General features: G+C 40.0%; 1 long non-coding RNA gene and 1 pseudogene across 3 annotated transcripts in view; one reads left to right on the top strand and one right to left on the bottom strand.

Annotated features, from left to right (window-relative positions):
* The window catches only part of LOC117084187, a 184,840-nt gene that overhangs the window by 127,994 nt on the left and 32,069 nt on the right, over window positions 1–24,777 (bottom strand). The window contains exons 1-2 of one of the 3 annotated variants that reach the window (XR_004437336.1): window positions 1,347–1,389; window positions 976–1,088 (exon numbers count right to left, since the gene is read on the bottom strand). This is a non-coding gene — a long non-coding RNA (uncharacterized LOC117084187). Of the gene's footprint in view, window positions 1–975; window positions 1,089–1,166; window positions 1,222–1,346; window positions 1,390–24,777 lie in introns of those variants that run through there. The other 2 variants (XR_004437338.1, XR_004437337.1) reach the window with 2 other exon arrangements.
* On the top strand, window positions 1,735–3,269 carry LOC117084186 (annotated as a pseudogene).

Raw genomic sequence — 24,777 nt, 5'->3', positions numbered from 1 at the left:
CACCAGGTGGGGACCACCAGCTGAGGCTCCCAGCACAGCAGCCCCTGCCTGAATACTGCAGAAAGTTGCCGCTCTGGGGTCCTGTGGGATGGAACTCCAAGAAATATAACTGAAAAACTCTCTGCCCCCACCCCTGTTACCCTCAGGTTGAGGTGGAAACAAAGAGATTGAATGATTTCACACATCTCCAACAAGGATACCACTGCCCAGATATGAAGAACTGGGCAGACTGCACACCCCACAACTCCCTGCCTCTGCTTGCCACCTTCTGGTACCCAGTACAAGCACCCTGCCTCCACACGAGCATTTCAGCTGCAGCCCAGAGTCCTGAAATCCCTACCCCACAGGCCTATGCTCTCCCCTCAGGTTCTCACCACCCAAGCATTCTGCCTGCCCCTGCCTGAGAGTTCATCCAGTGACCCAGGGACCAGCCTGCCCCTCTCCGTCGCAGTCAGCACCAGAACCCTGGGCTAGCCTGATCTGGCTCCAGACCCTTCAGGACTCATACATACTGTTCAGCAGACCATCTAGGGGCCTGAAAACTGAGGAACTACCTACCTTATTCAAATTCTGCTGGCACCTAACCACTTCTCACACAAGCCCAAAGGCGTAGCCCCCGCCTTTACACAAAGCAGCAGTGCTGTCAAATCAGAGAACAGCCCTGCCATAAAGCTATTTGTATCAGGCTGAGTGATGAAGTTGCCCCAAACCACTTTAATGGAAAGTCACAAAAGAGGCATTTTCTGAGGCTCTCAGCCACATTGGTCTAGACACAGACTACAGTGTGTATCTGAATGAGGAGTCATCAGCCCTGGAACAGGGGCATAATAGGAAAATAGACCATGTTCCTACCTATCAAAGATGAGGAGTCCGTGCAGACCCCTCACCAACCCCTTGCCCCACCCCAGAGATCTCAGTGCTTTTCACCAGGAGCTCCTCCCAGCCACCCTTGACAGGGCTGGTGCCTGCACTCACCGTAGGGGTATTCGTGGGCAAGTCAAAGGCTCCAACTCTGTCTAGCTGTGTCTCTCCACCTCCACAGAATAAGAAGCACAGGGCACCAAGCACTCTACTGTCCAGTCCATCACCTAAAACAACAGAGAGCACTTCACAGTAGACAAAGACCATGTACATACCCATCTGTTTGTGTAGCAACTGACTCATACCTGTCAGCACCATCTACTGGTCTGTAAGTTGAATCACACAGCCCAATGTAAAACCTGCCCACAAAAGTGCGTAGGGTTATAGAAGCAAAGCCAAAAGACGTTACCCAACATACTCTACAGACACATCCTCTAGGGAAGGAGAGAAATGGAAAAATATATAGGGAAAGAAAAAAATCCTACCAGCATGAAAATAAATACAAAAATTAGTAGCACCAGACTCTCCAGATGAGAAGGAACCAGTGTAAGAATTCTGGCACCATGAAAAATCTGAACATTGTGACACCACCAAAGAATCTCATTAGCTGTTCAGCAATGATCCTTGACCAAAATGGAAATTCAGAAATAATAAACAATTCAAACCATGGAGCAAGGATGCTCAACAAAAGCCAAGACAAAGTTGAAAATCAACACAAAGAAACTTCTAAAGAAATCCAGAAAATGAAGAAAAAGATAAACATCTTAAAAAGAAATCAGAGCTTCTGGAATCACTTAAGGAATTTTAAAATATAACTGAAAGCTTTATCAATAGACTAGGTCAAGCAGGAGAAAGACTGTCAGAGCTTGAAGACTATTCTTTTGAACTAATCCAGTCACACAAAAATAAAGAAAAAAAATTAAAAAGAGTAGTCTTCAGACACCACCACAAGCAAGGAAGGTGCTGTGTAATCAGTAAGGAGCAGAGGCATTTGGAACTGCTAAAATGCCAGATTACCTTGGTGAGAATCAGCAGAAGACCAAAGAAGATGAGAAGAATGACAAGCCCATCCAAGTTCTGGATGAGGCGGATATTGCCTTGCTGAAAACTTATGGTCAGAGCGCTTACTCTAGGTAGATCAAGCAAGTTGAAGATGGCATTCAGCAACTTCTCAAGAAAATTAATGAGCTCGCTGGTATTAAAGAATCTGACACTGGCCTGGACCCACCAGCACTCTGGAATTTGGCTGCAGATAAGCAGACACTCCAGAGTAAACAGCCTTTACAGGTTGCCAGGCGTACAAAGATAATCAATGCTGATTCAGAGGACCCAAAATACACTGTCAGTGTAAAGCAGTGTGCCAAGTTTGTGGTGGACTTTAGTGATCAGGTGGCACCCACTGACATTGAAGAAGGGATAAGAGTAGGTGTGGACAGAAATAAGTATCAAATTCACATTCCATTGCCTCTAGCCTCAGATTGACCCAACAGTTATCATGATGCACGTGGAGGAAAAATCTGATGTCACATACAGTGATGTTGGTGACTGTAAGGAACAGATTGAGAAATTGCGAAAAGTAGTCAAAACCCCATTATTTCATCCAGAGAGGTTTGTGAACCTTGGCATTGAGCCTCCCAAGGGCATGCTGCTCTTTAATCCACCCAGTACATGAAGACACTCTGTGTGCGGACAGTTGCTAATCAGACTGATGCCTGCTTCATTCGAGTTATTGGATCTGAGCTTGTACAGAAATATGTCAGTGAGGGGGCTCAAAAGGTTCATGAGCTCTTTGAAATGGCCAGACCAAAAAAAAAAAAAAAGCCTGCCTTATCTTCTTTGATGGAATTGATGCTGTTGGAGGGGCTCGGTTTGATGTTGATGCTAGAGGTGGCAATGAAGTGCAGAGAACAATGTTGGAACTGATCAATCAGCTTGATGGTTTTGATCCTCTAGGCAATATTAAAGTGCTGATGGCCACTAACAGACCTGATAATTTGGATCCCACAGTGATGAGGTCAGGGAGATTAGATAGAAAAATTGAATTTAACTTGCCCGATCTAGAGGGTCAGATCCACATCTTTAAGATTCACGCTCATTCAATGAGTATTGAAAGATATATCAGACTTGAATTGTTAGCATGACTGTGTCCAAATGGCACTGGTGCTGAGAATGAAGCGTCTGCACAGAAGCTGGTATGTTTGCCATCAGAGCATGGCGAAAATTGCTACTGAGAAGGATTTCTTGGAAGCTGTAAATAAGGTCATTAAGTCTTATGCCAAATTCAGTGCTACTCCTCGCTACATGACATACAACTGAACCTTGAAGGCTTTCAATTTAAAACTTTTAATTGGAATCCTAACCTTATATAGACTTGTTAATAACCACTTCACAAAAAAAAAAAAAAAGGTTTCAAAATTGAAAAAAAAGAACAGTCTTCAAGAAGTATGGGATTATGTAATGGGATTATGCACATCTATGAATTATTGGCAGTCCTGAGAGAGGAGAAAACATAAACAACCTAGAAAACATATTTGAGGGAATAATTCAAGAAAATTCCCTAATGTTGCTACAGAGGTAGACATCCAGACACAAGAAATCAAGAGAGCACCTGCAAGATACTATACAAAATTAACATCACGTTTCTCAAAGAGCTTAAAACAGAGCTACCACTTGAACCATGATCTATATATCCAAAGGAATATGGATTGTTATACCAAAAAAATACACGCACTTGTATGCTCATTGCCACACTATTTACAATACCAAAATCATGGAATCAACACAGGTGTCCATCAATGGTGGATTGGATAAAGAAAATGTGGTACATATACACCATGGAATACTATGCAGCTATAAAAAAGAACAAAATCATGTTCTTGACAGCAACAGGGATGCAGTTGGAAGCTATCATCCTAAGCAAATTAATGCAAGAGCAGAAAACCAAATACTGCATGTTCTCACTTATAAGTGGAAGCTTAACATTGGGTACACATGGGAATGATAGACACTTAGGACTACTGGAAGGGGGATGGAGGTAGTAGGGGCAAGGCCTGAAAAAATACCTACTGGGTACTATGCTCACTACCTGGGTGACAAGATAAATTGTACTCCAAATCTCAGCATTACACTACATGCTAATGAAATAAACCTGCACATGTACCCTCTGAATCTGAAATAAAAGTATATCTAATATATAATGTCATCATTTTTTTACAGAAACTGAGGTTTATGGATTAAGTAACTATATGACTCAGCCAGTATCCATTATTTGTATAATTCAAACTCAAGTCTTCTGGGCTTCTCCCTATTCCAAAAAAATCAAATTTCTGTCAAGAACCCCTTAGGGTAGAGAGGAGGACACACGGAATGGGTTAGCATATGAAACTCTTTCATGAGGTCTTCTAATCTACTACATGTTGATTAAATACATGATATATTTTAAACATATATACACCAAGACCTTGGAATGTTCATAAGTGCTGTTGGGACTAATGAAATCTAGATGCATGTAAGTTTTACTGAACTCACAGCATCTTATTATTCCATATGTTTTTCCATCGGGGATACCAAAAGTATAATATTATCACATAGATAGACGAATATTTTTGCCATTAGGGGTCATTCTCAAGAACTACCACTGTTTGCCATACAGCTTCCTGAATCTACTCTTTAACATGTAATGCAAGCTGAGTACCACAGAATTAAATTTTTGTACCATGTGAATCACTTACATGACAAATGAAAGCCATGATACTTGAGTTTAGGCTCAAGAGAGAAATACTTCACCTGAGCATGGCGACCATTTCGCAAATTATGACCTAAGAAATATGAGGGATTTGATTTTAAAAATCATATTCTTAGATATCACCTCAGATCTATTAAGTCAAACTCTCTGGAGATGGGGCCCACAGAATCGTATTTTTTAAACTCCCTAGGAAATTCTGTTACCCGTAAAGTCTGAGACTCACCAGCGAAAATGGATACCATGAATAAGTACTGACTATATAATACTGCATTTAAATAAGATTCAAAGGATTAGCATAAAAGTACATAGGATATAAGGCCTTGAACGTAGTGGTTCTTGTCCCTGAAAAAAAGAAACTATGAACTGCTAACATGTTATTAGCCAAGCGCGATTTTTTTTCCCTATACTGAGATGTGAGGATGCTCTTCCATACCAAATTTAAGATTTTTTTTTATAAATTCTCTCTCTCCTACTTAATATAGCATAGCACAAACATCATTCATTAATATTGATATAGCCTCTGTCCTTATTGTTACTGTTTGGTGCATTTCATTTCATTTGTTTTCACATTCAGACATTCATTCCTTGACATACATTGAAAATTGGATATGAGAGTTTATCCTGGTGAGTCTGTGAAGACAACTGTTGTCATGAAAAACGAATTGTCCTTAGAAGCTGATAAGAAAATGGAAACCTCAATGTGATGAACAGAAAGATTCTGAGTCCACACCTAAGCCTAGACCAAGAGAATAGAGTAGTGGAATTGATAATGGGCAAAGTGGCAGCGAAGTGCCAGGCACTTGCTATTCTTCCTCTTAGAAGTTCAATATTTGCAGTGGAAATGTGTTCCAGGTTACATAGAACTCAAAGTCAGAATTCCGGAAATTTCTCCTTCATATCTGACATTAATGTAAGAGAAACAGGATCCAAAAATGACAAATTTCCAAAGCTACATAACTACTTGACAATGCATACCAATGCTAGAACCATTTCACACCCATAAAATGTCTCACAATGTGACAAGTTTCCTTTAACTTTAGTCATATCTGTTACATAGCTTCTAGAAAGAAAGTTGAGAAAATTCCACTATGCTAAATCGGCAGGCAGTTCTCCTGAGCAGTATGTCATGATGCCGTACCCCTGTATCAAGCTGACCCACAAACCATCAAAAAATAATCCGTAATAGTCCAACCCCAAAGGAACCAAACCAGATAATGACTGATTTTGCTCTCTTAAGCAGAAATGCATTTCCAGAAAAGGTGGGGAGTAGGGGAGATTATCTGGGATAAAGTCAGCCCTGTGAAACAGGACAGACGGAGTCAATGCCACACGTTGTGATGTGCTTTCTTCCCTGGAACCTACTGAGTCGAGGGCTGGAGTATAGGCCTACAGGAGGGTGGTTATAGATTCTCCTTCCCAAATGCACTTTGAAATGCATCTTCATCAAGCTGGTAATTAAAGAACTGCATTTCTCCTGATAGACACATAGACATACTCACAGCTTTATAGATCTCTCACATCTCTAACAGTCAGATACCATTCCACTACTCTAGACAACTGGGACTAAAAGGCAAATTAGCATCATAAGCATTTCAGCACCTTCCTTCTCTTAGAACCACTAGATAGTGCCCTTTCATTTCTCTGCTCTTTCCCTTTAATGGTTTTAAATGGATTTCTTAAAATACAAATCCTGTACAGAATGTTCCTCCAATCTGTAGAGATAAACACCATTGGTGCCCATAAAGAAATTGATGCTCCATACAAGCAGCTTAATCGGAATCATCCTAGAGTGTAGGCATTGCCTACAAATGACTGCAGAAAGAAAAGGAATGAAAGCAGAGTACAAGGACTGAGGCAAGCTGGGGGTGGTCCCTGCAGCTGTATCCTGTGATGCTTGGCAACAGGAAATGAGATTAAATAAATGCATCTCATTCCCCAAATATGAGGCTTTTCCAATTTACTACATCTTCTCTATACCTGGCCAGGTATGATTAACTACAAGGATAAGGGTTGAGAGGAAAGGAGCAAGAAGCTGCAACTAAATCCTTCTGCTAGGTTTACAGGCGGGCTCCACTGGCAGCACAGATGCTAGCTTATTTGGGGACCTCCTGCGAACTAGAAAAAGGTAACCCTTGCTCAAAACACTTTACTGCCATCTGCTGGAATGTTGTCAAAATAACTATCCATATCTAGAGTCACCACAAGAAAATGTCATCCCCTGGAGGTGTGCCCTGTCACTGTACAACCCAAACAATTGTAAATTGAGGTTGCCTGGGAGGAAATCTAGTCTGGCAGGTGGAACAGGAAACCCCAAGACTGTAAAAGAATGGTTTTGGGCCAGTCTATATCAGGAGAACACAACAGGTAAATCAAGGTAAGGCATAAGCCATGATGAAGCACTCCAGGGGGAGCCTAGGCTCAGGAAGCCAGTGGAGTCATTGCCTCTGCAGTGAGGCTGATCATAAAACCAGTTGCTGATGGAGGCAGAAGAAACTCAACAAGTCCAAGACAGGCCGTAGCACCAACCAGACTGAGGGAGTAGGGCAGACTCCAGTGCACAGAATCAGACATAGATCTTCAGACAATGAACATAATTGCAAGGAAATAAGTAATTGCAACACAGGCTGTATAAGCACCCCACCATAGAAGTTAGCACAGAGGGTTGTAGGAGCACGTAACAGGTGCACTTAACCCCATCTTGGAGTACCTGAAAAGGGTTCCAGAAGAAGCAATAACTAAGGTAAAACCTAGATAGAACACAGTTCCTGCCCTCAAGGAGTTTAGAGAATAGGTCTGACCTATCTCATACAGTAGCCAGTAGCCACATGTAGCTATTGAGCCCTTGAAATGTGGCCGGTGCAATGGAGGAACTACAATTTTAATTGTATTTAATTTTCATTTTAAAACTGAAGCAATACAAAATATTTTTTCCATTAAATACAACTTCATTGTTTGGTAGGATTACATTTCACTCTAACCATTGCATTGGATAAGATATGACTGTTGTATTGTAATGTACATGTATTTTTCTCCTTTTAGAAATTACATATGTCACTCTCACTATATTTCTATTAGATAGCACTGCTTTGGACCAAAGAGATAGTCATACAATCTGAAAAGTAAAGCATTCATTATAATGCTGGGATAGAAGTAGGCTCACCTACTACTCACTGTTATCTGGAAATATTAAACAAAATGCTCAGAAGATCCTAGATGGCAGAAAAAAGAGCACATACTAAAAGCAAAAGAATGTAAGCTGAATTTATGAATAAATGGGTGGCACATACTTAAGCCGAGAATAAAAGCAGTATATTTTAGAGGAGCACCTCATTATCTGGACAGAGACTGGTCCTTACCCTGGGGTAGGGTCTGTAGCTGTTACAGATGTGGAAATATAATGTTCACTTATATTACATCAGTCAGTGTGCATTAGGCTACAAATAACAAAAAGTCTAATAGCCAGTAGCTTCAACTTTAGAAGATATCCATGGTTTACTGTTTAAAAACCCAGAGGTAAAAAAAATCTATGGGTGGTTCAGAAGCTGAAATGTGTCTTCAAAAATTCAACAACTGCTATCCTTTTCTCCACCTTCCTAAGGATTTAGTGTTTTATCATAGACTTGTCACTTGAAGGTCCCAAGGCAAGCAGCAGTAGGGGTGGGAACAACCAAGTTAGAGAATCTTTCCTTTAGCACATTGACGTTCCAGTTCTATCCCTAACTTCCAAGGAAACAGAGATGGCAATTATCTGGCAAGGGAGAGCCAGAAAGCCATAATACGTTTACACAAATCCTAAGTGTTCCATTGAAAGTGGACTTATTGCTGCCAGGAATTATACTGGGGTCCTATTAGCAAGAACTAAAGGAAGGTAATGCATAATGTCTGCCACATTCACTAATTGTTTCATAATATTTAAATGTCCTATATTCTGATTCTTAGCAGGTAATTGGTTAAAAGACACTCTCCTAAATGAGGAAACATAAATTTTTTATAATCATATATGATGGAGGAGAGCTATGAAAGCTCTAGCCAAATCAAAGCTATAATAATCCAATGGCAACTTGCCTATGATTCTCTTATTCTCATTTAGGAAAAGCGGTGTCATCTCAGTCCATTATCTCCACTAAGAAGTACAAGTATGGGATTCACAATGACTGAACTGAAAAACTTGTTTTTACTGGAAAAAAAATGAATTGTTTTTAGTATCCTTATAAAGGGATGAGAAAACTGTAAATTGCTCAGCATTACTGAGTCAAGAACAAGTTATTTTTCAAATTTCTCCAAGTAACAAGGGTTGTAAATTGAACCCTGTACTCAGTGATTTTAAGACACATTTCTTTTTTTTTTTCTTTTGGTGCATGTGTGTGTATTTTTTTATATATATACTTTAAGTTCTAGGATACATGTGTACAACATGCAGGTTTGTTACATATGTACACATGTGCCATGTTGGTGTGCTGCACCCATTAACTCGTCATATACATTAGGTATATCTCGTAATGCTATCCCTCCCTCCTCCCCACAATAGGCCCCAGTGTGTGATGTTCCCCTTCCTGTGTCCAAGTGATCTCATTGTTCAATTCCCACCTATGAGTGAGAACATGCGGTGTTTGGTTTTCTGTTCTTGCAATAGTTTGCTGAGAATGATGGTTTCCAGCTGCATCCATGTCCCTACAAAGGACACGAACTCATCCTTTTTTATGGCTGCATAGTATTCCATGGTGTATATGTGCCACATTAATCCAGTCTGTCACTGATGGACATTTGGGTTGATTCCAAGTCTTTGCTATTGTGAATAGTGCTGCAATAAACATACGTGTGCATGTGTCTTTATGACACATTTCTTAAAAAAATATTCTGTTAGGAGCTATAAACCGAAGACTGAGGAGTGGGAAGCAACAATAAATATCAATAATCTTGGCCACTGAGGAAAAGGAATCTCCATGTGATAATCACATGGAAATTCAAATGTGCCTTCATGATATAGTTCATGGTATTCTTGTAAGCCACTTCCATGGACTGCCTTGCCACTAGGAGAGGCCACACAGCTCACCCTCTGCAAGGACGTGTCAGTGCACAGAAAGGAAGGACACAGACATAAATCAAATGAAACCGAATTATGTTTAATAATTAGAAGTACATGTAGGCCTTTCATTTCTAAAGGTATTTATTCCATTTCTATTTGTTTCTAGAAGCTAAAGTGGGTCCTGGCAATACAGAAGAAAAGAGCACTAGGTCCTACCCACAATCTGTTCATAGCCTAATGGGAGAGACAAATGGGAAAAGAAATGCCATTCATTAGAATAACGAGTCTTTTAGTAATAAAGACAAGAGGCTATAAGAATGTCTTGTAGAGGAGGTGATATTCTACTTGAGTTTTTGAAATGAATAAACATTTTCCAGGGAGACAATGAGCTAAAGGGGAGTTCTGGATGAGAACCCAAAGGCAGCCATTTGATAAGCAGAATGGTGGTTGGAGAACTAGGCAAATTGTTCCACAATGTGTGTAATAAAGAAGATTCGATGGCTCTGAAAGAACAGAAAGAAAAAGGCAGAGACAACATGCAAAGGGCCTTGTACTGCACTACAGTGATGTAGTAAGTACAGAGTTTTGCAGCTGAAAAGACCTAAAATTGTGTCCCAGCCCCTTCACTACCAACCATGTGATTTTTAATAAGACGTTTCCATTTTCTGAGGCTCAATTCTTCTCTTCATCTATAAAATATAGGTAATAAATACTTCCCAGGGCTCTTGTGTGGATGAAATAAGATAATGATTACAAAAGTACTTGGTAAACTGCAAAGCAGTATATTGGCATCCGTTATGCTTATGAATATACATGTATTGTTGTTAAGCGGGATATAAAAGCAGGGAAACCTGTATTCACATTACCATCCAGGAACAATTGTACTACTGTTTCCCAGTGAATTAGTGGAGCAAAAGGGGCTGCGAACTAGCTTAAGTTGTGAGAACTCCTCTAATAGCTAAAATAATGCTAATTAGCTGTACTGTGACTCTAGTGGCAGAGAGCCACTAAAGACTATTTCTGAAAGTGCTGAAAACTTAGTAGATGGGCCTTTTGATGTAATTCAATGGCGGTTTTATAGGTACCTTTAATGGAGCTCTTTTTTTCCATCTGAACCTATTAGCTGCTGAGCATACCCCAATCCTTTCCTATGGAAAAATAAGGCAGCTGTGTTACTAGGAGCAATGGTCAAATGTACTGATTATAGCTTCACCACCACTACCAGCATCCCAATTGTGCCTGTGGAACCTTGTTACCACGGCAACCATTTACAAACCCTTCAAAAGGTCTTTCTAAGGAGTTCTGCTGGAGTATAAGCTATAACCGAAGCCAGGGCTGGCTCAAATAAGTAAATCTGAGCTCTAGCTTCAGCTATGTCCCTACATAGTTCTAAGGTTTGAGAAATGATCTCAACTTACTAGGCTTTGATTGCTCCTTATCCAGAGAAAGGTTAGTCTTCACTTTTATAAGGCTCTGTGAGCACTGTCCTTCAAATGGATAATTATTGAGAGCCCACACCATAACAGGTACTTTATGAATAAGGTTCTCTACCAGGAGCCTTCATGGTTATACGTTTTTATCCAGCATTTGTAATGGTGTCTTTCACTTTCATTTCTCTTTTCTGAGTCATCTAAGTGGCCTTCTCCACCAAAGGTGAGCCTTTTTAGAAAGATGCAGCTACTCTTTCAAAAACTTGTATCTTTATAAATAAGTGGCAAAGTCTTTGTAATATTTCTTAAAAAGTGAATCTGGCTGTCAAAGTTGTCACATAGACTTTCCAAGGAGCTCTTGTGCAGGAGCTCATCAGACCAAGGTCCCAGGGGAACAATGTGCTGATATGCGTAAGAACCTCAACATCATTTATTGGTGTACTTAAAGTAAAAGAAAAGATGAACTTTTCATAGGAAGATCTAAGTTTAAAGCTCTAATTCTTTAATTCATTCTGTGTAACCTTGGATAAGTCACTTGATTTCTCATCCACTGTGATCGAATCTGAAAATATTAAGACTATCTCTCAAGATTGTTGTTAGACTCAAATAAGATACAGTATATGTAAAAATTATTTAAGAGCATATGTTGTTACCTTCTCATATACCAACCTGTCCTCTATACTGACTAAATCTAAAATGGCACATGACAAATATTGAGCTAAGGTGTAAGGACTGGTCAGATAGCCAGAACCAGATGAGGAAACACAATAAGAATGACTACTTTGAAAAAATAGATGACTTATGACTAGTATTTAGGGACGAGGAGACTTCTGTCTTCAAACTCTTGAAAGATTATCATGTGAAAGCAGGAAGAGATTTGTGAAGGAAGGTATGAAGAGACTGAGAAGTTCAGAATGTAGAATTAGCTGATCAAAAAAAAAAAAACAACGCAGTATAGAAGTGCAATTAATAGACTTTGAAATCAGAACTTGAGTCGATCCCAGTTCTGCCACTCTTTCCAGATGACCTTGGACAGTTTAACTTCTGTAAGCTTCAATTCTTTCATCATTATAATGGCATTAATAATAGTAACGACTTCATAAGGTTGTTGTGAAGATTAAATAAGATTAGAGATATAAGAGTCTTAAGAGAGCCAATGGCTCATGGAAATGTTTCTATAAATATTGACTACTTTTTCTCGCCTTTAATTCCAGCACTTTGGGACGCCGAAACGGGTGGATCACGAGGTCAGGAGATCGAGACCATCCTGGCTAACATGGTAAAACCCAGCCTCTACCAAAAATACAAAAAAATTAGCCAGGCATGGTGGCAAGCACCTGGTAGTCCCAGCAACTCAGGTGGCTGAGGCAGGAGGATGGCATGAAAACTGGACGAAGAGCTTGCAGTGAGCCAAGATTGTGCCACTGCACTCCAGCCTGGGTGACAGAGCAAGACTCCGTCTCAAAATATATATATATATATATATTGACTATTTTTATTCAATGATGAGAGGTTGAGTAGGAAGAAAAGGAAGATAGTCTAACAGGTAGAAATTTCTGGGAGACAGATTCAATTCCATAGGAAGGAAGCATTTCCAAGGATAAATGCCATTTGACAAGGGAGAAGTTATCCTGTCCTAGTTCCTCTTTCTGAGCAGGATCCCTGGATGCTGCCTTAAGCCAATGGTCTTTACCTACAAAGCTTGGTCTAGGTGTCAAGCAGTACACTTCCCTTATTTCAGAGCTGAAATATTTGAAGCTGAGGAAGCAACGAAGGGGGCAGTAGTGCCCTGGAAATTAACTAATTCAAAATCCCAGAAGATCATGCTAATATATTACCAAACCTATTGGAGCTGGGCAAAGACAGAAGATCCTGGAGGGAGGCCAACAAGGAAGAGGGAGTCAGGTAGAACCTGGAGTTACTACTCACCAAGAAAGAAGCAGCTGCTGGGGTGTGTGTGTGTGTGTGTGTGTGTGTGTGGTGTGTGTGTGTGTGCACAAGGCTATCCAGTGGGGATTGTTCGAGCACAGGCAGGGGCAGATGCCCTCTTAAGGTGGTAAGTTTTCAGTCACTAAATATTGTCTTATAGAAGCAGGGAGCCCTCTAACAGGAAACCACAGATGGTGTTCTACCTCTGGCAGAAAACTTGGTCTGCATGCATGACTTCTATATATATATTTCCAGATCTAACAGTTATACTTTTCAATGAGTTATAAGGCCCCATATAAGATCCCTATATAGCCACCCTCTTTCTTCCACCCCTTCCCATATATTTAGTCAACACATATTTATGGAGTACCTACTATGTAGCAGACATGGTGCTAGTTACTGAGGAAACATGGTTCTTGTCATCAGGAAGCTTACAGCCTACCACTGTTGTCCAGTGGCTATATAATGTGAGTCATGTGTATAATTTAACATTTTCTGGAAGCCACAGTAAAAAAACAAACCATGAACTTAGCCTTAATACTATATTTTATTTAGCTATGTATATGCAAAATATTACCTCAACATGTAATTAACATTTTAAAAATTATTAATGGGCTATTTTGCATTTTTTGTATTAAGTCTTTGAAAATCCAGTTTTTTTATACTTACAGCACATCTCGATCTGGACTAGCCATGTTTGAAGTGTTCAATGGACATCTGTGCCTATTGCTCCCATATTGAACAGTGCAAATTTAGTAAAGAGTTATTTTAGAAAATAATAACTATATAGACTGAGAGAAGAGATAAGCCCTGTTTTGTGGGTTAGCAATGGTGTACTGGTAATTGTTTAAAAACTGGCTTTGGGGAGTACATAATTAGTAATATCTGCTGATTTCCATGATGCCTTAATCTAAATATCAGGCCAAATAGGAATGACACCTTCTTCTGAGATCATAAAATTGTTCTTCAAGTGCTGAAGAAACAAACTTCCCTCTCCTAGAAAGTGGACAAAAAAGTAAGTCAGGGACATCAGAGAGAATGTGGCCTGGTTTCATGGTCAGGTGATCTAAACTCCAATCCTACAAGTTTAATTATCTTCAGGAAGTCCTCACACTTTAGCTCATCTGTACAATGGGGATTACAGCAATTGCTAGGAAGCTACAAAGGGATAAAATGCATGAAGGAGTCATGCAAGGACCCCTACAAGTACAAATTTTTATTATTGACTTTTGCAAACTTCCATCAATGAGGTTTTCGAACTACTTATCTTCTAATTGACCAATGAAGATTATATCTATTTATGGTATATAACATGTTTTGATTAATATATACATTTTGAACTGGCTAAATCAAGCATTAGTTTGATTACAATCAATTACTGATTATGTTATAATATGCTAATTATAACGTATGTATTACATACTTATTTTTGTGATGAAAACAATATTTACTGCGTTAGAAATTTTCAAGTGCACAATACAGGTTATTAACTATAATCACATCTATTGTACAGTTGTACAATAGACCTCTTAAACTTATTCCTCCTGTCTAACTAAAATGTTGTGTCTTTTGGCCATTCTCCCTAACCCCACCCCTAAGAATTCTTATTAATTATTCTGACTTGCCCACTTAGGAGCTACTGTTACTGTGGGAAGGCAGGTGGCCACTTAAAGGCCCCAAGGAAGCTCCAAACTGTCATGTTCTTAGGAAAGATGAGGAGCAATTGCCAGGACTAAGGCTGCCCAGCCCCCTCCCAACATGTTCCTGCTGTCCGGGAAAAGTAGCTTCCTAGAGAGATAATTAAGACATGGTGGCAATTTCTGCACGTCTCTGTGGCTCTTATTATTAATGAAAAGGGGTAGGGAGGGGCATGATTTGCTCGTGGTTCTGTAATATTATCATGAAGTAATACAGCTTCTCAAATAAATATTGTCAACTAATTGCCATCAATCCTCAAAAGCCCAGCTGTGATGCTGTGATTAATGGGCATTTCCATCAAAGCTTCTCACACTGCAGAACTAGAACAGATGGCTACAGGACATCAGTGGATCTAGGTGATATAGGGGCAAATATTAATAACTATCACTATTTATCAAGTGTTTCCTGGGGCTGGCTTGAACCACAAAGGCAGGTGCTGAATATTCTGAGCTGCCCATTTAAACACTAAGAATTATGATGATGCTCAAGGTTTGAGCCTGGTAAAAGCCCTCCAGCCAGTTATCTCCTCATCTATTAAGCAGAGCAACCTCATCACTCACACTCCAGATTTTAGTTTTACAAGGCTTTGTTTTTGCTTGTCATGATGTATGAATCCAGGTAATTGTTACTTTTGATGTGGACATGGGAGACACACGCAATCATCAAAATACCTGATAAAATGTCCAGAGCAGAAGGTCACATGGTGCCAGAATCTCCCAAGGGGAAAAAGAAGAGTTAGAGCTGCCAAATGAAATACAGGATGCCCATGCAACATTTTGAAAATACTTAACAGATTATTTGTTGTTTCCCTGAAATGTAAATCTCACTTGGTATCCTGTATTTTTATCTGCTGCACCTGGCAACCCTAAGATAAGTACCTCTCAGGTTAAAGATATAGCAGCTAGCTAATTTGTCCTACCTCAACTAGCAGTATCCTCCTCACATTCCTTGTACTAGGAAAATGAATCGCTTGTGATAAATATTAATTAAAAGCCAAAATTTTACATTTTGAAGTACACTTAAGGTTTCCATCCCATTTTCTGTCCTTCCTTTGAATTCACAAAAATAAAGTCCTCCCTCATTACTATAGGCTTAAATGGTCATTGTCTTCTTTCAAGTTATTTCAAGGCCTCATTGTGGGCCATATTCTCTATTTCACATATAGCAATTAGTGCTCATAACCAGCCCACAAAGAAAGTATTTTTGTAAAAAAAAAAAAAAGAAGAAGAAGAAGAAGAGAAATGTCAATGTCAAGGTTATCAGAACCTAGGAAAGTCCAAAAAACTGCCACAGCCAAGAGGACCCTAGAGAGACATCACAACTAAATGTGATGCGGCATCTTGGATGGGATCCTAAAGTAGAAAAGGGACGTTAGGGAAAAACTAAGGAAATAAAATTAACTGTGGACTTTATTTAATAATGTGTCAATATTGATTCATTAATTATGACAAATGTACCATCCTAATGTAAGATATTGATAATAGGGAATATGGTATGGGGTATGTGGGAACTCTATACTACCTCCTCAACTTTTCTGTAAATCTAAAACTGTTCTCAAAAATAAAGTCTATTGTATTTAAAACTGAGAAAATCTATAAAACAATGGTTTTCAGTCATTAAAAAATAGAAAAGAAGGTTTCTTAATCCCTATTTTACAAATAAATAAATTAAATTCCATAGAACGTAAGCACCTTTCCCAGATCGCACAGGTAAGTCAATGGCAGAGATAGGATTCAAATCCAGGTGGACTCCAGAACCCATGGTGAGATGCATCTTGTGTAAAATCTATCCAGGGTGCACTGTTTGGGCGCCTTCCTGATAGGGAATTATAAGGATCTATTAGAATTAGAAATTCTGTCAACTTCTTTGTAAGGTGGGTTGCTTTCCAAAGAAACAGATCCGCTTGATTTTTAAAACTAATTACCAACTGGGGCTTTATTAATAGAGTAGCAGGGGTCTAAGAATAGTCCAGATTGTGTTCGTCTTGGGATTTAGGGTGTCAGGACAAGTCTAAAGGATACTAGGGCCCAGGGGAAGAGGTGGGGCGGGTATGACTCAAGGGCAAGGGCCCAGGCTTAGGAGGGTGGAAGAACCCTGAGAAGAGGATGTCATCCTCTTTCAGATTCTTCCCTACCCTCTGAAGACTGGAGTCTAACTGATGGAGAGAGAGACCTGCAATAAACAAGTTAGTACATATAGCTTTGTTAGTTTATATTCTCCCTGGGCCATCAAGGGAACATTAGCAGCAGCAGGTTCTGTGGTGACATTACAGGACACACGAGGTCAGTGCCAGCAGCCTTTGGATAGGCATAACAGCCTTCCACAGCAACCGCTCCATCAGGCAGTGGCCAGGCAGGGCTGGAAGACGTCTCCACAGCAGATCAGAGCATGAGAGGAAAAAGGCTAAAAGCAGGTTTGGCAGGGGCGTGGAGAGCACGTGTGAGATCTGCTGCAGGGACTTTCAGGGCCCTTTAGAGGAAACCAACGTCCCACTAGGCAAGTGAGGGCAGAGAAAAGAACAAACTGATTTCTGGTTATTTTTATAAAATATTCTTAGCCCCTGGCTGACTTTCTCTGGAATAATTAGGGTACATGAAAAACAATGGGAACCTCACTGTTTTTACATACCTTTCAAATTTAGAAATAGTCTGTTAATTCTAACAAGATAATGAATAAGAAAATGTAAGAAATAATTACTGTGAATTGTCTCAAAATGTACATTCTAGAATGCCTATCAACATGTAATAAACCTACATTCTATAGCTACTTTAAGTTTTTCTTATGTCACTAAAAGTTTTAATTTCACAGCATGTCTAATGTAAGGTTTCCCCAAAGAATGTGTTTCTAACCCTGCTAAGCAATTTATAACCCTTTACAGAAGTCAGTTATTCAAAATGCTTTCATACATATCTACTATTTTTTCTCATATTTCTTTGAAAATCATGAATGCAGTTATTATCAGGAATTTTTCCCCTTGTACTGTTTTGGTGCCTTGCAGATTACCAAAAGCTTACAGCATCACTTTTTCACTTGAATTCATTTAAATTCTGTTGTATGTGCAGGGTAGCATGAGTTGGTAGTAGCAGTAAGGCATCATTTATTGAGTCTCCATTAAGAATCAGGCACTGTAGAAGTGATTAATTATAATGGTTAACAATTGTTGAGGGTTTATTACATGCTAGGCACTGTCATAAGCCCTTCCTATGAATTAATTTAATCCAATAAGTTTCTGGTTCAGACCACAAAGCCAGACATAGCCTCTGCTGTGTCCTGTTTATTGGGGTCAAGAGCCTCTTAAAGATGGGTAGTTTTCCTGAGAAATGACTGGATGTAGTCATGTGCTTCCACATCTCACTGTGGCCTCTGTGGAACCCATCCCTTGACCTGGTACTGCCAGACAGATCCTGGCTGGGAGCTGATGCAGGACCAGATGGCCCATGTTCTAAAGAAATCTATATGGCTATCGATTAACTTACATGCAATAAGAGGCATGATGGAGTCGAGTCTAGCCCCCTAAGTTTCTTGGGTGGTCAAAGCATTTCTTAATCCAGGGAGGTATTAAAAAGAGAGCATCTTCAGCTGTACAGGGTCTAATCCTCTGAGGCACAGGCCAAGAGTTAGGAATAGATCCATGGTCTTGGGATTCATCTCATCAGGATTCTCCAAAGGGGTAATTCACACATGGGATTCCAAGGCCAAACTGTAGTGGTAACTTAGCTAGCCAGGATGCAAGGGATGAGTTGTAACCCAGTGACTGAAGGTGTGGTACTGGGAACCAAAAAAGCAGATTATATTAATCATGTTTTTTATTTTCTCTATTTTTATGAGGATTGTGGCTCTGGGAGGGACTGCCCCTTCCAAAGTTAGCTAATTCTTAAAGATAACAAACTTCCTGAGAGCATGTCCTCGATATGCAAACCAACCAGTTCTCCCCCTTTTATCAGGCTACCACAGTCTATACTATTTTAGTCTAGAATAGTCTAGTATACACTATACTACTTCCCTACCCTAGTTATCACAGGCCAGTTATCAGCCAAGAAGGAGCAGGCCCTATGCTCCAGAGCTTGCTGAAATTATTCAAATAGCTAATCCTAAAATGATCCTCATGACCCTGCTTCACCCATTCCTTCCCATGAAAACCACAATAAACGCTGTCACCATGCTTTTCCCTGACACCTTCCGCCTCCTGATTGACCCTGGTACTTCCCCATGGGGTTTGGATAATGATCCCAAAAGACACAGTCTTGAATGCCATAATCTGAATGTTAAAATCCCGAAAAACCAAAATCCCTAAAGTCTAAATGCCTACCATCTAAAATTCCTAATGTCTAATTGAATTCCAAAGCACAACGACCAATTTGGAATTATGTACAATCAAGGCTTCTGAAAGTGAATTCAAGGTGTTACTAATAAAAATTGTTTTTTTCTATTCAGCCCAATGCATTTGACAGAAAATTCAAATGGGTGAATTGGCCATGTGATATGGCAAAGACAAAAACTTCAGTTTAAAAATGCATCATGTGTCTGCATTGGCATTCCTTCCAGCTGATGAAATTCCAGGAGCTTTTAGGAGTTAAAGTCATATTTACCTGAAGAAGCCTAATGAAGTCAGACTGGTTCAAAAATAATTATATGCACAGAAGAATAAGAAGACATGCAACAGTGTTGCTGTTCCATCACCAATATTGTTTCTGCCAAATTTTTGCTCTGTATATGAGTGCATGGGAAATGAATTTCCACATGTTCAAAACAACATGGAAGATGGCACAGAAGATGAGAAATTTTAATAGAAAATGTTCATGTTGGGGTACAGCAAATCATAGAACAATTTTAAAAAGAGCAGCACCAGAGTGAACATATTTTCCAAGGTGGGTCATGCCCTAAAAGAAAAAAAAATGCGGCTATGCCTCACTGTGGAAGACTTCAAAATATAGTCAATGATTGTGAAAATCAGCCAGCTCTTAGGGACTGTCTCCATGCAATTGCCCTTAAACTATTTCTGCAATATACTTTTTCATATGTCAAATTTTCTTTTTCATTTCTTGAGGGGTTTTCTGGTGTGATTTTTTCCTTTTTTAGTTTTTTTCCCACTATTTTAAATTATCCGCATTATGTTTTACAATTTGCTATGCTATGTCTCTCATATTTGCATCATTTTCAATATTGGAGATATAAATTGCTTAGAGACTTTTAGAGAGTTCCAATTCATTTTATATATTTTTTGCAGATTTGACTCTATGTAAAAGTGCATTATCAAAATGTTGACGTTGTGTGTAAGCATTGCGCATGTATACAACAACACTGAAACTTCCTCAGTAAATTAAGAGATGTCCATTTTGTACATCTGCATTTGTGAAAGATAAACTCTCTCAAGATCTCGATTATTTGGGAGACTGCATATGCAGTGGTGACCCATGGCGGGTTTTGACCAAATATCAAGAGACTATTTGTCACAATGTTTCAGATGACAGAAGTTACAAAGCTGGTCACACAATTACCAACCATAGTAATATACATTTGTACATTTCCATATTTGACCTATTTCTTTATAAATACAGTTCACCTGCTTATAATGATTATACCTGCATGATTCGTTACTACACCTGCTTATGCTTGCAAAAATATGTTATTGTGTATTTTGCTTGTAAAGTGGCCTATGAAGTGTTCTGTCATGTTTTTGTATATTTCTCAAACAAATCTTTTAAAAACATAAATAAATGTCTTTTAAATAGTGTCCTTTAGTGGCCAAGCGTGGTGACTCACACTTCTAATCCCAGCACCTTGAGAGGCTGAGGAGGAAGAATCACTTGAGACCAAGAGTTTGAGACCAGCCTGGGCAACATAGCAAGACCTTGTCTCTACAAAAAATTAATATAAAGAAAAATGAAAAAAAAAAGGAGTGCTTTTTTGATATTTTTCCAGAATTATATTTTCAGGATCTTTCAGGATTATGATCAGCTCCCAGTCTGGAGAACTCAGTTGAGAAACCCTGCTCTCCACACATGGAACTTCGCAAAGAATTGGCACTCAGCAAACACTCATTGACTTGGCAAAGGGAAGTGCCTCTAATGTTCGAGTACAAAGGTTTCTTAGTTTGGATTCCCTCACAAGCAAACCCTGAATCTGCTGCAAGTGAAACTGAATTCAAGTAGTTATTTGTGAGGTGAAGAAAATACCAATAGGAGAGAGGAGGAGTGAGACAGAGAAAGAGGAGGCAGCATTTTAAGGGTACATTATCAACCCAGCTACCACAGTAGGTAACTGGAGCTCAGTCTCACTGAAAAAACTTTGGAGGCCATGTGCCTCAAAGTTATCCTCCCAGAAGGGTGTGGGAGCTGGAATACATACCCACCAGCTCCCATCATTTATTGGCAAGGACTTCTCTCAGGGGATGTCAACTCTCTAGCACTTCTATCTTGCCCAGTGCATGGCAAAGCAGACTCCAGTGACTAGAGAAGGCCCTCAGGCAAATAAATGCAAGTGCTATCAGTTGGATGGGTGTTCAGTGGGGTACGGGTATGGTATGTGGAACATCTACTACAGAAGAGATCATTAGCAGTTTCTGAAAATTCCAACAACGATCTCCTAGAACTCATTCTCCAGAACCAAGAAAGAAGAAATGTCAGTTGATCCCTATATTAAATATACACATACTGTCTATTTTGGGATTTAAACATGTACCAACTGTACAATCTAGTAGAGATAAAAAAAAAAAGAGAGACAAGATAATAAAATGGAAGAACTGTGGGGAGGGTAGCATAGCTATTCACAGGGTTAAAATGCATGATTACTTTGAAACAGCCCCATGTCCAGAGAGTGTTGCTCTATACTTTTCATGCCATTTTAAGGGGAAATCATAATAGGGTCTGACCTCATGATCAAATCCCAACATTCAGACAATGTTACATCAACATATCAACATCCTTTAATGGGTAAGTTTGCCTATTTTGTGCTGCCGTAACTCTACTTTTGTCCGTGGAACAATGACAATGAACACATATCACAAAGAGAAGCACTTGGTTGTATCAAACACAGAAGAATTCTAGGGATGAAATGGAGTACCTCAAGGCATGCCCCAAACAGGATTTATCTGGCTGACTCCTCCCTCTTCTACATTGGAGGAGGAAGCACATGGAATTCTAAAATCATATTGCCCTGGCTAAAGACCCCATTCATCCTTTTGCTAGCAGCAGGACTGAATCATACAGAGTCCTTGAGCATCAGAATGCTCAAGTGTAAAGTGGGAATAAAAATACCTTCTTTACAGGCTTATTGTGAGCATGAAATGAGACATGGGTATAAACAAGCTTCACTAAGTGTAAAATGCTACATGAGTGTTAGTAGTTGTCTTATGCTTCATAGACCATGACGACCTTGGCCACTAGTCTGATAAGAACAAAATGACCAATCACAAAGGATAAGAAGAAAGGGGTTTCCTCTCAACTCTACTTCTAGGGAAGGGAAAACAAACCCGTCCTGAACTTCCAATATTTTATTATACTTGAAAAAGTAAAAGGTATACTTGAAAGCACACCCCTCCCATTTCAGAGTGAATCATGTTGCTAATCAATAGTAAAATCAAGCTCAAAAGGAGGAATGCTTATTTTTTCAGCATTTGAAAGATGAAACACTTAATTACACGTTCTATAATTAGTTTGTAATTTCCCACAAAAGGTGCAAGAGGAATGTTAATGGTGGCTGCATGCCCTGTGAAGAGGGAGCAACATATCTGGTATTTAAGCACCATCCCATAAAAGGGGTTCACTAAGTACATTGGGGCCATCACCAGCTTTGTTCAACTACAAAGAAATCCTAAAGGCAGCTCCCATCAGCATAGTGATGAAGGAGAAAGGCAAAATTCTTTATATATTAAGGTCTGCCAAAGCCATCACCTAGGGAGTTGACTGCTTAATTACTTCAGTTTTGTGGGACTGTTGGTCATCTCCTGAGAAAGAGATCAGGGAGCTGAGATGACATTTTGTGTTGGATGTTCCCAGAAGTCATAGGGCTTGATTGCCTCTTTTCTATTGTTCATTTCTGCTACTGGTATACATTCCTCCCAGAACTGGTTCCCTTGGGTAGCAAGCAATTACCAAAAGCATTTCAAATTTGAAGGACTACAGAGTATGTTCAAGGTAATCAGGACCAAGAAGCCTGCTTTCCAGGCCTAAGACCAAGCAATGGGGATGTAATCACTGAGCTGCCAGCAATTCACCCAGCAGGTGCCTGGACAGACATGCCCCTTGGGAAGAGGAGTTGATTTTCTGTGCAAACTACAAAGCGTGACTTACATTCAAATTTGATGGGCTCTGCCTGCTCATAGAAGCAGAGGGCAATTGGGTAGATTGTTTGCAAAACTGGCCCCAGTGATTCACTTCCCGGCCTCCACACCTGCTTGTAATGTGATTCAAAGTTTTTCCCATCAAAAGGCTGCTTTCTAATCCCTTGAGTCTGACCTGGCCTCATGACTTATTTTGGCCAAGAGAGTGGCAGAAATGACGTTGTGCCAGTTCCAAGCCTATGCCTGAAGAGACCTTGCATTCCTTTTCTTGGAACCCTGTCCAGCCACTATATCGAAATGAACAAGCCCAGGCTAGCCAGCTGGCTAATGGGAGACACATGGCCCAGTCACCCCTATTGCCTCAACCAGCAGCCAGACTAGCCCCAGAAGTAGAACTTCCTACCTGACCCACAGCTGACCACAGATCCAACATGAGCCCACCTCTATCCAACTAACCCATACAATTGTGAGTTAAACCAATGGTGTTAGTTTTTAGCTACTACATTTCAGCGTGGCTTATCATGTAGAAAAAGCTCCATAGACAGACATATCCCATAGCCTATTCTGGTGGCAAATGTCAGGCACAATGACGCCAGAGAAACAAAGTGTTTGTCTTCTCAGGGACAAGATTCCACACCAGAACTGTGTGCACAGCTCCACTCCCTATAACAAGGCTTTGTCTGCCCACTTGGGCAACTGCAAACACCAGCCTCTGGGTGTTGCTCTGTATCTCTGCAAATAACCTCAACTCCAGCTCTAACCCTCCATTCCTTGTGCTCAGTTTCTATTTCTTTGGCCTAGTTTTGCTCCCTACCTTGGTTCCCACCATTTACCTGCCCACATTTGTCTTGAACATCTGAGCTCAGCACAATTCTCCCACTCTTTCCTCAGCTCCTCTTCATGCTCCTGCTTTCTGACTTCTGTCCATACCACTGGATAAGAACTGCTCACACCAAGGTTACTAATGGCTTCCTAAGTCCAATGTTCAATGGCCCATCTCCATTTTCCTCTTATTCAACATCACTGCAGTATTTGACACTGTCCTCTGTGACCTGCTTTTAAGAGAGTGTACTTATGAACTTTTCCAAGAGCCTCATTTGAAAGAATCCTTTCATTCTAGTAAGTCTCAAGGCTTGAACATGATCATAGTGAGAGACTTGCATAGCAGATGCATTTTCAAATGACAGAAGAATTTCCAGTGTTAATGAGAAAGATGGCTGCAACATTGAAAAAGTGAGCAAGATATGCTGAGTATGATTCTTCATGTTCTTAGCTTGTTCCAAGCCAAGTCTATTTTTAAGGGCCTTGTTGTATCTAAAAAGATAGAAGGTAAACTCAAAAGAACACTGGACAGGAACCAGGAATTCAGAACTAGTCCCAGTTCTGTCATTTATCAGCAGTCCATCTTTGTAAGCTACTTAACATCTCTGAACCACAATCCATCTGTGAAGTGGAAACAATTGCCAGACTGTAAACTACTTGAAGGTAGGGATTCTTTGGATACCTTTTTTTGTGGAGACAGAGTCTCGTTCTTGTTGTCTAGGCTGGAGTCCAATGGCGGGATCTCCGCTCACTGCAAACTCTGCATCCCAGGTTCAAGTGATTCTCCTGCCTCGGCCTCCTGAGTAGCTGGGATTACAGGTGCCCACCACCACTCCTGGCTAATTTTTATATTTTTAGTAGAGAAGGGATTTCGCCATGTTGGCCAGGCTGGTCTTGAACTCCTGGCCTCAAGTAATCCACCTGCCTCGGCCTCCCAAAGTGCTGGGATTACAAGTGTGAGCCACCACGACTGCCTTTGTATACT

The sequence above is a fragment of the Trachypithecus francoisi genome, unplaced genomic scaffold (assembly GCF_009764315.1).
Source record: "Trachypithecus francoisi isolate TF-2019V2 unplaced genomic scaffold, Tfra_2.0 Lachesis_group0, whole genome shotgun sequence".
Taxonomy (NCBI): Eukaryota; Metazoa; Chordata; class Mammalia; order Primates; family Cercopithecidae; genus Trachypithecus; species Trachypithecus francoisi.
The sequence above is the reverse complement of the archived record's forward strand: the minus strand, read 5'-3'. Positions and strand labels throughout refer to the sequence as shown.